A 9,059-nucleotide genomic window follows, 5' to 3' on the forward strand; every position below is an offset into this window, starting at 1 on the left:
TTCCCCCTGTGCTCCCACCCAATCTCAAGTGGGGGATGATAATAGTCAATTTGGACAATTTGAAGGAGAGTATACCCCCCTCCATACCTTCCCCCACCCACCCTTGAAGACAGTTCCAAACCGCAAAGAGCGCGTCTGGTATCCGCGTCTTGAGGGGGGGGGCTAGTACTGGGAACTGTGCTAGTGCGGTGGCACAACTTCGGCGTGCTAAGCCGCAACCTCCTGCACGGCCACCGCCACCAGTTTTTCGGCGTGCTAAGCCGCAACCTCCTGCATGGCCACCGCCACCAGTTTTTTGGCGTGCTAAGCCGCAACCCCCTGCACGGCCACCGCCACCAGTCTTTCGGCGTGCTAAACGGCAACCTCCTGCAAGGCCACCGCCACCAGTCTTCCGGCGTGCTAAACCGCAACCTCCTGCACGGCCACCGCCACCAGTCCTTCGTCCTGCTAAGCCACAACCGCCAGCTAGGCCACCTCCAGCTGCACCTCGGCTAGCACCTGTTCCTGCACCTCGGCTGACACACCAAGCTTCGTCTCCAGTACCTCCACCACGCCAAGCTCCACCATGCCAAGTTCCAAGGCTGGTTCCCACACCAGCGCCGGCTCCAAGGCTGGTTTCCACACCAGCGCCGGCTCCACGGCTGGTACCCACACCAGCGCCGGCTCCACGGCTGGTACCCACACCAGCGCCGGCTCCACGGCTGGTACCCACACCAGCGCCGGCTCCACGGCTGGTACCAGAACCTGCACCTGCTCCACGGCTGGTACCAGAACCTGCACCTGCCTCCACGGCGACGACGTCTCCTCCTGCCTCCACGGCGACGTCGGCTCCTCCTGCCTCCACGGCGACGTCGGCTCCTCCTGCCTCCACGGCGACGTCGGCTCCTCCTGCCTCCACGGCGACGTCGGCTCCTCCTGCTTCCACGGTGACGTCGGCTCCTCCTGTTTCCACGGCGACGTCTGCTCTCTCCTCGTCTTCGTCTCAGCGACCTCGAGTGGTCTGGCTGCGCAAGCGGCGCTCTCGGAGGTTTGTTTATGGACGCCAGTGGCGCAAACAGCAGCGACACCCGAGACGTAGTCGTAGAACTCTCCGGCTGCTGAACTTCTGGCGCCACTCATGCCCACCTTCTCGGCAGCCACGAATGTGGCCTTTCCGTGGTCGCCCGCCTCGCCTGCGGCAGCGGCGTTCCACTCGCCGCCGCCACCTGACTCTTCGCCGGTGGATTCGGGGACACGTGGCCTGGCGACCCACCACCAAATCCTCCCTCCACCCTCCTTGACTCTCGAACTATTTCTTGTTTTTTGGGTTCTAGTTTTATTTAGTGTCAAGGGACATCTGGAATCTGTCCTTTAAGGGGGGGGTACTGTTACGATCCGCTGCCCGGATCAGAGTTTGTTTATGTTTGTGTCACGTGTTTTCAGCACCTTGAGTTTAGTTTGTTTCTGTTGCCATGACGGCAGATTGTACGCACCTGCCTCTGGTTAGTGTTCGGGACGCGCACCTGTTGCCCGGGCGCTAATCAGAGGGCTATTTAGTCTTTGCTCTGGCCTCACTCTGTCTGGCTTCGTAGTTTGTTCTCACACAACTGATGACGACGATTATGTACTGTTTCTTAGCTACTAGTTCTCACGCTAGGCTCTTTTGGTTTGCTAGCTCCCACGCTAGCCCTTTTGTTTATTCATCATATTATTTATATTTATAATAAATCATTTTTCCTACCTGCAAGCTGTGTCCGAAGCCATCTGCATCCTTGGGAGAACCACACCCGCATCACGATGCGACCACGTCGTCACATATTTGAGGTCATTTAGTTTCCTTTAAGTCCTCTTAATTCAATTTATATCTCATGACACACTATCTGTATGTAATATGGCTTTTAATTGTTTGTGGCTCCAGACAGATTTGTTTTTGTATTTTTGGTCCAATATGGCTCTTTTAACATTTTGGGTTGCCGACCCCTGCCCTAGCGCAACAACGTTAATTTATGTTTGATGAAACGTGATTATGTACATGAGTGTATGTATGTTTGTTCAGTGAATGTATATGTACAGTATGTGTATATGTATGTTTGTACAGTGAATGTTTCAAACCACACATTGTATCTCATCAACAGTGGGGATCAACCAATCAATCACACATTAGCAAAAAATAAAAATAAAACCCAAAAAACAAATGTGGCCAATCAATGAGTTTGTAGGTGGTCCATAAAGTAACACTGCTCGGTTCCAGTGTGTTCCACCTCGCCATTTAATATAACAATGTGGGGGCCAAAGTGGCTTTTAAAAAGTGCCCCATGAGCAATGAAATTATTAAGTAGAAGAAAAAAAAAAAAGCAAAACACTCTGTTCTGCTAGCACAGGGGTCGGCAACCCGCGACTCTAGAGCCGCATGCGGCTCTTTAGCGCCGCCCTAGTGGCTCTCTGGAGCTTTTTTAAAAATGTATGAAAAATGGCAAAAGATGAGGGGGGAAAAAAATTATTTTTTGTTTTAATATGGTTTCTGTAGGAGGACAAACATGACACAAGCCTCCCTAATTGTGACAAAGCACACTGTTTATATTAAACATGCTTCACTGATTCGAGTATTTGGCTAGCGACGCTTTGTCCTACTAATTTTGGCAGTCTTTGAACTCACCGTAGTTTGTTTACATGTATAACTTCCTCCGACTTTCTAGGACGTGTTTTATGCCACTTCTTTTTCTGTCTCTTTTTGTCCACTTAAGGGTGTGCGTGAATGCACAAAGGTGAGTTTTGTTGATGTTATGGACTTGCGTGGAGTGCTAATCAGGCATATTTGGTCACTGCATGACTGCAAGCTAATCGATGCTAACATGCTATTTAGGCTAGCTATATGTACATATTGCATCATTATGCCTAAATTGTAGCTATATTTGAGGTCATTTAGTTTCCTTCAAGTCCTCTTAATTCAAGTTATATCTCATATGACACACTATCTGTATGTAATATGGCTTTTAATTTTTTGCGGCTCCAGACAGATTTGTTTTTGTATTTTTGGTCCAATATGGCTCTTTCAACATTTTGGGTTGCCGACCCCTGTGCTAGCACGTCATCAAATTTAATCTTCAATTGTGCGACTGGCAATGTAGTCATTGACTGTGTAAGCAAATAACCTGCTAAGTCAGCAATCTTTAAGAATGAACATATAATTGAAATCATTTGCCAACAGCACTAAAAGTAACACAAAGTTCACTCTTGTCAATGTCCAACCGGATCATCTAAAATGTCTCACCAGGCGAATAAATTAAAGGTGTCGTGCTGGCCATGAATTGAGACTTCACTGTGGCAAAGTCCATTTTTTTGAAGTTCCTGTTGTTTGCACGCGTTCTCAGAATGGAGAGTATCAGGGGATAATATTTGATGACAAGTTGAACTTTAAACGCAAAACTGATGTAGTTTGAAGAAAAGCTTGTCAAATACCACCAGCAAGTAATTCCAATGGACAAGTACAGTGTCATGAAAAAGGAGACATAGCAGATTACTAAGATAAACATTGAACAAAATGTAATCATTAAGGATGTAACGATAATACAATTTCATATCACTGATGGTTAGAACGACCAGAATGATCACAGTTATCATCATTACTGTGATATTGTTGAATATGATCAAAAAGTACCGATACACACATCGAAATAATTTTTTTCTTAAATAACTAAAATAAATTAGCACACTTTTAGAAAAGCCACTATTTTGCATGTTTTGTGTTTTTTATGCTTCACTGATAGTATTTTGTTTTAATGGCTGAGCTTGTATTGTTTTAAATATTGGTTTTTACTTCGGCACTTTAAGATAAAGTGCGGAACAAATAAATAAATAATGTATTATTATTATTTACAATTTCTGGCAGGCGTTGTGGCGTCCTACTCTGTTCAACGGCCCTTGAATGCACCGTAAAAACACCAGTATAGAATGATCACTCTGTTATAAGAGAGCACAGCACAGACGTTAATGTTTCTTGTTTTCATGTTAGAATTTAAGCTAGTGAGCTGGCCCTAGTTAGTCAATGAGTGCAGTTATCACTCACGGTTTTTCCATAATTTTAATTTATAACAGTAATATGACCGTCGAGGGTTTTACGGCGAATATCATTATTACCGTTTATTGTTACATCTCGAGAAATCATCAAGGTTGCTTTATGAACAAATTATATTGAATGTATAAGTATGTTTTATCCAATTCATTTGTTTTCATTTACTATTGTAAACAAGTGTTTTTTTTAAATAACTGAATTTCTGGAGCATATTTTGTGGTTCCTCCAGACTGGTTCCTCACCAACCACAGGATATAAAAGCAATTATTTTTGCCTCTTGAAAGGGACTTACAATGAATGTATTTTTTTCTGACTTATGTTACAATGTTGGATACTCATGTTAAACATTGCCAGAGCATCAAATAATAAGGTTAATGCTTTTTTGTGCGCTTGCATGCAATTTTAGATGCTCACCTGAACGTTGTGTTTTGCAGTCTTTTTTTTCTTTTCTTTTTTTTTTCTTTACATGGGTATGTGTGATGTCACAGTGAGGTGGACGTACTTATATGGACAAGTATAAAGTACTTTCTCTTCCATTCTGCTTCAGGCTGTGAGGCAGCCTCCAGCCTGGTATGTTATTAATTCTCGTCTAATGCCCTGCCACCTTGCTCTAATATCTATAAAATAAATACTTCCGTGTTTATTTGTCTGTGCGACATTTTACACGGTACTTTTTGGTCAAGATGAACCGCAACTAGGGATGTCCGATAATGGCTTTTTGCCGATATCCGATATTCCGATTCTGTCCAACTCTTTAATTACCGATACCAACCGATACCGATATCAACCGATATATGCAGTCGTGGAATTAACACATTATTATGCCTAATTTGGACAACCAGGTATGGTGAAGAAAAGGTACTTTTTAGAAACATTTATAAAATAAGATAAATAAAAAAAAAAAAAAATGTTGAATAAAAAAAAAAGGAAAACAATATAAAAACAGTTACAGTACATAGAAACTAGTAATTAATGAAAATGAGTAAAATTAACTGTTAAAGGTTAGTACTATTAGTGGACCAGCAGCACGCACAATCATGTGTGCTTACGGACTGTATCCCTGCAGACTGTATTGATATATATTGATATATAATGTAGGAACCAGAATATTAAGAACAGAAAGAAACAACCCTTTTGTGTGAATGAGTGTGAATGAGTGTAAATGGGGGAGGAAGGTTTTTTGGGTTGGTGCACTAATTGTAAGTGTATCTTGTGTTTTTTTATGTTGATTTAATAAAAAAAACAAAAAAAACCCGATACCGATAAATTCCGATATTACATTTTAACGCATTTATCGGCCGATAATATCGTCAGGCCAATATTATCGGACATCTCTAACCACAACAAAATAGGATTACCTCATTTTCATCTAATCTTGACAAAAGTGCAACACGCAGGGACATAAATGCTGGTAAAACAGCTTTTTTAATGCAGGTCTGTTTCGATCTGAGAGTGTGCAAAATTCATATTGTGACAGGATGAATCTATATAATGTTAATGAAGTTTATTTTCGACCATGTCTGGAAAAAAACAGTGGTGACTTTGGGCTTCAAGGTATATATTTATGCAGTATACATTTAAAAAAGATGAATTATGATACTTTTGGAGAGGGCAAAAAGGCATTTTAAGGAAAACTCCTTCAAAAACAACATTTTGCAAACAGGAAGTAGGTTATAAAAGTGACTGAGGAGTAACATTTACACCGAGACATAACCAATACATATTATCTAAACCACAAAGAATAGTTTTATATGTAGATTAAAATAATCATAAGTCCCCTTTTAAAGTAATTGAAAAAAGAAACGTTTTATTTTTATTTTTTGCAAGCGGCAGGAACTCCTACGTGTAAGGGCTTGTTGGAGCTATTTAGTTATTTGTAGAATTTAGTGTCTGTTTGTTTTAGTTTTCTTGTCATTTGTGGTTTTTGTTTTGTTCAGGCACTTTAGTGGAAGACTATATTCAAGGGACCAGCGTGCACCTGGGCGGGCCGATAGTTTATTACCAGAAAGGGAGAGACACAATTAATTGTATCTGTTCTTAGCTTGCTCGTTTCTAGTTAATTAAATCAGGGGTTCTTTACCTTTTTGACGCCTGGGCCCAAATTCTCTGCTATTGGGGGTCTCTGGGCCCACTCAAATGTTAACACTAAATTAGAAATCTTACTCATGATTTTAATCGTATTCAATACTTATGTCGAACCTACTTACAGTTTAAAACCATGTCAAATTATAAGAAAGTATGTGTTGATCACAAAGATTATTATTAAGGCTTAGGTCAGGCTGATTTCAAACATTAATACTAATGAAGTATTCTGGAAAAGATGAGACTTGTAAAAACTGAGGAAAAAATGTACATACAATTACGCAGTGCTAAGATAAAAAAAAAATGAAACTAAATAATAATTGTCATTAAAATTAAAGTGCAAATAAAAATACGGCTAAATTCTTGCGCATAATGGGGTCATAATATGATTTTTTTTCTACATTTAAAACAATTGCTTGTGGTCTACACCAGGGGCTCTTAACCTTTCTGACATTGGGGCCCAACTTTTCCACTACAGAGAGGCCCTCTCAAATATTAACACTGAATTAATAATATTACTCTTGATTTTAATTGTATTCATTAATTATATCTAACCTACTTTCAGTTTGACAGGATGAACCTTGTCAAATGATATGAAAGCATGTGTTATTCAGAGAGATTATTATCAAGGCTTAGGTCAGGCTGATTCCAAAAACAAATAATCAAATATACTGCAAAAGAAGGTACTCATAAAAACTGCTGAAAAAAATTGTATACAATTACACAGTGCTAAAATTAAAAATATCTAACTGAATTAATCCCGCAACCCCGAAGGGAATAAGCGGTAGAAAAAGGATGGATGGATAACTGAATTAATTTAAATTAAAGTGGAAATGACAACACAGCGTCACCACTTTAGTCATAATTTTTGCGCTTAAGAAATTTCTCCATGACTTTAGCTCCAGATTTCTTCTGTTTGACATTGTCATTGTTCCTGTATGGGGCGCTTGGTTAAGAAACACTGGTCTACATAACATGTAATGGTGGTTCTTTGGTCAAAATGTTGCATAGATTATGTTTTACAGACAGTTTTAAAGCTGCTTTCTGACCGTCTCTTTAGGATGTGCAGTGTTGTGGGCGGTCTTATTTACGTGCCTCCATTTCGACAGCGTCTTTTCCCCGCCATCTTTTTTGTAGTTTTAGCGCTTCCATAGCGAGCCTACTGACAGATTAAGTTCAAACTATACGCTACTATGTGCATGTACAAGCCAGTCTGCCCCACATCAAGAGAATAGATGAAAAAAAAGGAACTTATTGATTACAAAGGCAGTTTGAGCACATTTATGCAATATATGGATAATCCGCTGACATCGCACTTGGGAAAATTGTCAGAATTGGGGAAAATTCTAAAAGTCTCGTTTCCCAGAAATATGAAGGAAGGTAAGATTGTTTTATAAATATCTCCCCAATGCCTCTACGGTTGGATTTAAAATTTTCGGGACTTATGCAGATCCCAAATACACAACAGCGGGTACCAATAGGTAAGAAACGTTGGTTTTGCACCTCAGGCCCCCTTTAAGAAACTTCTCTATGATTCTTCTGTTTGTTTGATATTGTCACTACTGCCTCAAGTGGTGGAAAAGTCTGTTACAACTAAGTTCAGCTGCGTGCTATGGACCACAGCTGGGAAACAGATATTTTTTGACGCGCACAGTGTCACGGCGCAGGCGCATTCCTCGGCGCATTCCTCGGCGCATTCCTTGGGAGCGCTCCTCTCCTGCCGTGGCCGCGCTCCAGCGCAGCCGTTCCAAATCGGCAATCTGCACACCTGACGCTGATGAGGCGCCACGCTTCTTAAGCCAGCGCAACCTGCGTTCCAGCGCCGGAACGTAGCTACCTGTTCCTGTACAGTAAGCCTACACGTCTCTAGCTCTATGTGCATTTGCTCACTCTGTTTCTCCTCCTCTGTGCTCATCGTCTTGTGTCGTGTGTCGCCATCCAGCAGTTGCCACCCTCCGTTTCCTGGTTTCGAGCTGTGTCTCTCGTTTCCCCGAATTCCCTCTGCTTCCCTGGCTGCCTTCCTGGATCTCGACCTCTCGCCTGGACACGAACCTTGATGCCTCGCTCCTGCCCCTTACCTCCTGCCTGTCCCTGGACCTCCGAGCTTGCCTTGCCCTCCCCGGACTTCCGCACCTCGCTCACATGCACCTTCAACAACTCCTGGTAACACTCCTCATATAATCACTTCACATAGTCTCACCACACATATTTTGATTAATTAAACGCCTCATTCCTTTGTTATAATAAATACGCATAGAGCTAAAACGACGTCCCTGCCTCTGAGCCGTCACCTTCTCCCACTGTGCCATAACGCACAGCCCAACAATTGGTTGAGAAACATTGAATTCAACCACGTTTCGTTTAAATTGAATATTGTTTTGGACATTGTTTTCTTAAACGTGTACATTACAACCCATGGTGCAGCAGTGGAACTCAAATTGTCGGTAACACTTTAGTATGGGGAACATATTCACTTTTGATTAGTTGCTTATTAAAGTAACTAAGACTTAATTTAGAGTTATTTGGACACTAGGGGAACATATAAGGGTTAGGGTTAGGGTTAGGTTTAGGGTTGGTAATGAGCAATAAGGGTTAGGGTTAGGGTTAGTTAACTCTTAGTTAATGGCTTACTGGTTGTATAATAAGGCCATGCAGAATAAGGCATTAATAAGTACTTAATAATGACCAATTAATAGCCAAGATGTTACTAATTTGCATGTCAATAAGCAACTAATTAATGGTGAATATGTGGTCCCCATACTAAAGTGTTACCAAATTTTCTCTTAGTGAACAATTTGATTTGTAGACTTTTTGTTTTGACAAACTGCTACTACAAAGTCGTATGATCAAGATTATTACCTTATCAACCTAATAGCTAAAGGTCATTGAGTATTTTTCAAATTTTTATAAAAAAGGGGGCTACGAA

Source organism: Nerophis lumbriciformis, linkage group LG25 (genome assembly GCF_033978685.3).
Source record: "Nerophis lumbriciformis linkage group LG25, RoL_Nlum_v2.1, whole genome shotgun sequence".
Lineage (NCBI taxonomy): Eukaryota > Metazoa > Chordata > Actinopteri > Syngnathiformes > Syngnathidae > Nerophis > Nerophis lumbriciformis.